The sequence below is a fragment of the Lepisosteus oculatus genome, chromosome 13, assembly GCF_040954835.1.
Source record: "Lepisosteus oculatus isolate fLepOcu1 chromosome 13, fLepOcu1.hap2, whole genome shotgun sequence".
NCBI lineage: Eukaryota > Metazoa > Chordata > Actinopteri > Semionotiformes > Lepisosteidae > Lepisosteus > Lepisosteus oculatus.
Genome location: NC_090708.1, coordinates 25899290 through 25905289, shown reverse-complemented (window position 1 = coordinate 25905289; position 6000 = coordinate 25899290). Strand labels below are relative to the sequence as shown.

Sequence of the window (6000 nt, the reverse complement as noted above, 5' to 3'; positions counted from 1 at the left end):
GAATGAAACAGGAAAAATATGAAAAAGTGTGGAATAAGGACGAGAAGCATTGAAATCACAGAAAGGACAGACTCCAGATATAAAGAGAGCTATTGACTTTGAATAAGCTCTTCTAGGTGGCATATGTGAAACAAAGAAGAAAATACAGTTATGACAGTGATTCCGCATTTTCTGCTGTTTTCTGTCCCCTGGGCCATGGTTTTGTGAGAATACTCTCCAGGTGTGACCCAGTGGACCCTTATCAGAACACCTGGGTGGTTTAGCCTTGTCTGCGTCTGACTGGAGCAATTAAAAAACTCCCATGAGTCAAAACATCGCTGCAGTGCATGTGTGTTTGTGGATATGAGGAGCACCTCCCCTCCTCAGCTGCTCTCGGCTCCTCGGGACCTGATACCATTAATGTGGCTGAACCAGGAGGCCTGGTGGTACTATATCAGCACACCCACTGTCAGCAGTCAGTCTGTCCCAACGGGCAATCTCCTGCCATATGGTTTCATGAATTTAATCCTTTCTTGAACATTTCTTTTATTTGTGTTCAGTTAAACCATAAGCCCGCGAAACATTAAAGCAACTACAGTACAGAACAGACCACATACACTTGTTCCAGTGATGTACGCAATGTTCATTACTACGCCTCAGTAAAAATCAAAAACAAATAAAAAGAAAGGCAAAGAGAAAAGGAGAGAAACGTGCTTAGACGAGGAACCTGAAAACGTCACATTTTCTGAGTTACTTTATCAGCGCTGTCCCGTCTCAGATCTCATCATCTGAGTCACTTTATCAACAGCACTGTCCTGTCACATCATCTGAGCTATCGATATCTGATCCCTAAGAAGGATTAGCTAAAATAACCCCATTGGTTTATTGCGGACCAAGAAAATGCAATAAATAAAAGTCAATTAAAGGTTTATTGGTTAATAGTACCACGTTGCAGTTGGATCCAGGTGTGACAGGATAATAGAGATATATAGCATCATATTAATATCATTAGATCAGCTGTTCACTCTGTAACTTCAGCTTTATCTGGTTAATGACTTAGCCTTCGGTATGTACATTCCAGATCACCACAGAAGGTTGATTTGTAAATCCCAAAGAGTGTGACATTAATCATTCATTAAATTCCCATTAACAACCGTACTATTTGTGTGGAGCATGACCTCACTCTGTCTGCTGCAGTATGTAAAAACTTCAGAAACTGTTAAAAGTAGAAAACAAATCAGTTCTTAACCCCTTGTAATGTTGTGACCATTGTTGTAAATGAATCCTTAAGCAATTTATTGTTCCTTTGATAATTAATCATCTACCATTTTCTTTGGAAAAACACTGCCTAAGCTTGTTATGCTAAATCCAAACTCATTACTTTCTTTTTATAGGCTGTACAGTACCTGGGACAATTTTTTGAGAGTCAGATTGCTCAGTGTTAGAAGTCAGGGTATCTACAAAGTCATCAGTTTCCAAAAGCTTGATATATACCCCTGGGTGTGAGATTTTTGCACACCTCATTCCATCGTCTCGTTTTATTTCTTTATTATTTGAGTTATGATGAATTGAGCATCCCACAGGGACTCTCTGGTCTCAGAGCAGCCTGGATGATGGTTTGATGGACAGAACGTGTATTTTAGCAGGAAAAGTAGGTAAATACTGTAGAACGTTTTCAAATACAACATACAGTTCAAACACAAGATTACAGTTGCTGTATTTTCTGGTTCACATTTCATTTTCTAGTGTTGCATGGCTTTTACACTCAATAAAACAGCGAAATTAGGCTGCATGAGTAACTGGGTGTTTCCCAAGTTTTATAACATTACATAAATACACCGCTTTATACCAGTGAATGTCTTGAAAACTGGCTGTTTCAGCTCAAAAGGTTCAGTCGGATAAGTCTACCTCATGTTGTATCTTAACATTCGGACATGAACTTAAATTTGACTGAATGCATCCTAATATTATTAAAACTCTTCAAGATCCATGCCCATCAGTTAGATGGACCTGAGGATCCAGGATGTAGAGGGACTAGAGCTCTCTGGAGTTCTCAATAGGTGGAACTGGAGGAACAGAGGCCAGTGGGTCTGTGGCCACCATTTCAGGTTTTAGCAATGATACATGGAACACCCATGATGTCTGTTGCTCTAGGGAAAGGGCGAGGAGATAAGTGATGGCTTCCTCACGTTCGAGGAATCTGCCGATGAACCGGGGGGCCAGCTTCTGAGACGGTGTCAGAGATGGAGGAGTCACACTCATTGTCCTAGTCTTAGACGTGGGGCGACTCTCCGACGACATCGACCATCCTGTCTTGTCACAGCACGGCCTTCTGGAGGTTGGGCTATACAAGTTGCTGTACGACTTGCTAAACCCCCACCAGGTTTCAGGCGGGTCTGTCTGTGGCAGGGACGTTTGCAGACTCTGCGGAGAGGAGGTTGGAAGCCGGACTGGCACTCAAAGGGTGACATCGCTGTGGAAGTGCTCATTGAGATGTTCCTGGGCTCAGCCCTGGGCAGAAAGGGTGCCCAGTGGTCCTGGGAGGCTGACATGTGGCAGTCCAGGCAGGTTTCCAGCTCGTGGCTGACCTGCTCCATTTTGGCCATTGGACCAGGGACGGTATCCCGAGAGGTCGAGCCGGATTCCGAATCCCCAGGAGAAAGCCCTCCAGAATCAGGATACCAACTGGGTGTCTCAGCTGGGTGTGACATTAACTCTTTGCTCTCATCACATTTGTTTTTGGTATTTTGGTCAATGTTGTATCACGTCAGGCGAAGAAAGCACATCATCCCAGTGTAACACTGGGTCCGACTAAGGACTGCAAAGTTTTTTTTGTGACAGAAATAGTTGGGTCTCTGGAGTAGCAAATGCAGTGAAACTCCAGGGTCTTGTTTTTAACCTGAAACTGTACAATATGTGCGGATAAGGGAAATGGTTATTTGGACAAGGAAATGAGCAACACTGTAAAACTGCAGTTTTGAAAAAAAAACTATTGTATTTGAAGGCAGGCAGAGACGCCTTTCTCAGCCTTGTTGACAATAAGAGAATGAAATATAACAGGCCTAAGACAAGGCATATTAAATCTCCATTTACATCTATTTATTTTCTGAGCGTGTAACCTAGGGAGGTACTGTCTGAAGTGTTTTAATCCTGTTAAGAACCGTGAAATAGCTACATTAATGACCAACAGAAAACATGTGCCCATGTCTTCAGGATAATATCCCTTTTTGTAAATTCATTATTTTAATGGATTGTTCTTTATAGCAGGGATTATACTTTAAAAAGTCTACGAAAAAAAAACAGAATTAAAAATTGTACAGTCCATTAATGGTTCCATGAACTTCCAAATGAAAAGTGGCCTGTTTAATGAGGTGTCATAATGGTTTGAAAATCACAGTCACACTCAGTGTGCTGTATTGCGTACTTTTAAAATTGTGTAGCGGGATATGGAAGCTGAAAAAAATAAGAAATAATTTTCAAAGTTTTTCTTTTACTTCAAAATTTCAAAAAGAAAGATGTGAGTGAGAGGACAGTAGCAGTTTCAAAGATTATTTCTTCGCAGGGTGATTCTCCAGTCATGATATGAGCTGCAGTCAGAGCTGTGGCTTGTTGGCTGGTGATCATATGATCAGTTTCTGACTGGGGTAGTTCTGTATGGAGTTTGCATGTTCTCCTCATGTTTGCCTGAGTCTTCTCCAGGTACGCAGACTTACTCCCATATTCCAAACATCCCAGTTAGGCTAATTTGTGACTGTTTGGGTAATTCCCGATCAAGTTATTACCCCCCTTGGCCCTATTCTACTCTCAATAATAATAATTGCTTACACTTATATAGTACTTTTCTGGACCCTCCACTCAAAGTGCTTTACAGGTAATGGGGGCTCCCCACCCCCACCTGGATGATGCGATGGCAGCCATAGTTCACCAGAACGCTAACCACACACCAGCTATTAATGGGGGGGAGAACAGAGTAATGAAGCCAGTTCAGAGATGAGGATTATTAGGAGGCCATGATTGGTAAAGGCCAATGGGAAATTTGGCCAGGACCCTGGGGTAACACCCCAACTCTTTTCGAGAAACGCCCTGGGATTTGTAATGAGCACAGAGAGTCAGGACCTCAGTTTTACGTCTCATCTGAAGGACAGCGCCTTTTTACAGTATAGTGTCCCCATCACTATACTGGGGCATTAGGACCCACATGGACCGCAGGGTGAGCACCCCCTGCTGGCCCCACTAACACCTCTTCCAGCAGCAACCTTAGTTTTTCCCAGGAGATCTCCGATCCAGGCCCACACCTGCTTAGGTTCAGTGGGTTGCTGAAAAGAGAAGAAAGAAAACACAACGTTTCAGCCGTGGAGCCTTCTTCAGGTGTGAGTGTCTTGAGCCCGTTGCTTACTGGAAAGGCTCCGCGACTCCGTATTGGATAAAGAGGTTAGAACATGGCTGGATGGATGAAGAGACATTATACTGTACATATAATACAATGCTGAAAAAAAGGCCCAGGACTTCTTACTCATTCAACTTGTCTACATTAGCTGTGATTCATACTAATGTTTCTCATCTGATACAGGGCACTTGTAAAGAGCTATACCTCAACTCTCCATCTCTCTCAGTGACATACAAGTAAATTCCCATGAAGTGTAAGCCCTATTAAGATTGCTTTACTTACTTTTAATTATTTAAATGGATTTTATTTACAGATTACATTCAGATATCTGAGCTCACTGCATGTTTGGGCCAAGTTCTGGAAGGCTGAGATTTCAAATGATTGTGGTCCACAGCAACATTTTCTTCCCATTTTCAGAATGCACAGAGAAACAGAACAGAGCTACACATCTAATGGGAGACAAAAATAGTTTGAATGGAAAACAAAATGTTATAGTTCAAAGCATAGAATTTAAATCAAGGGTTGTTTTGTTAAAGTTGTACAACTCAATTCAAATACTGGGCACAATTCAGGTCACCACATTATAGAAAATATATGGGATTCTCATCCAGAGAAGAGCAACCAGACATACTCTAGAACTTAAGGGAATGTCCTAAACTGACAGGCTGAAGGAACTGAAACCTGAAACTTTTAGTCTTGATCAGAGAAGACTTTGAAGGTACCTGATAGAAGTATTCAAAAATTGTAAAGGTCTTGAAAATGGCAACCCTGTGTACTTATTCAGTAAGAACAGTGAAATATTTATATTTAAGACACAAGATAAGATAAGATCACTTTATTGGCCATGTACAATTTCTTGTATTAGGAATTTGTTTTTTCACATACCCCAACTTGCTCTCCATGAGACACAGACCCCAACTTGCTCTCCATGAGAAGCTTGGGGTCAGAGTGTAGGGTCAGCCATTTATACAGTGCCCCTCGAGCAGTTGGGGTTAAAGGCCTTGCTCAGGGGCCCAACGGAGTAGGATTCCTCTGTTGGCCGTGGGTTACGCATCAGCAAACTTCCAGCAACAGGCGCAGATCCAAGTGGAAACCACATAAATGTACATTTAAAACTGACAACAATGTGCCCAACGAATTGTTGGAGTATGGAACAAGCTATCCTGCCGTGTTATTGAAGCCATTTCATGAAACTGCTGGATGACATCTTTGGATTAATTACTAAATAGCACACTAAGTTGATGAGCTGAAAGATATTTTCTCATATGCAACTTTTTTATGTTCTTAATCAGTCTGATTGTAAGTACCTCTGGATTTTTCTTGTACGGTTATCAGAAATATAGTGATTCTGTAGGTCAGTCAAAGGGAAATTAAATTTGAATTTACACATAGAATTAAAAGTGTATAGTGCACATACAGTATGAATAAACCATTCATACAAGAACAGTAGTAATTGTGGCAAAGCATTCCTAACTGTGGTAAAAAACAGCAAAATAAGATTAAGATTACAGAAAGATATAAGAGGGATATTAATGCAGAAATTCATTTGTTATACTTGATGGCTTTTAGTCTGTTTTGCATGAATAAATGGATTTATCCTGGAAAATGTTTTAACTGCTTGACAAATTCTCTCT

The 6000-nt window shown here is 41.2% G+C and overlaps 1 long non-coding RNA gene across 1 annotated transcript in view; it reads right to left on the bottom strand.

The window, feature by feature from the left end:
- Positions 1-889: 889 nt before the first annotated feature.
- The window catches only part of LOC107079215 (uncharacterized), a 14957-nt gene continuing 9846 nt past the window's right edge, over positions 890-6000 (bottom strand). Inside the window, exon 4 of the long non-coding RNA XR_001480170.2 lies at positions 890-4295. This is a non-coding gene — a long non-coding RNA (uncharacterized lncRNA). The remainder of the gene's footprint in view (positions 4296-6000) is intronic.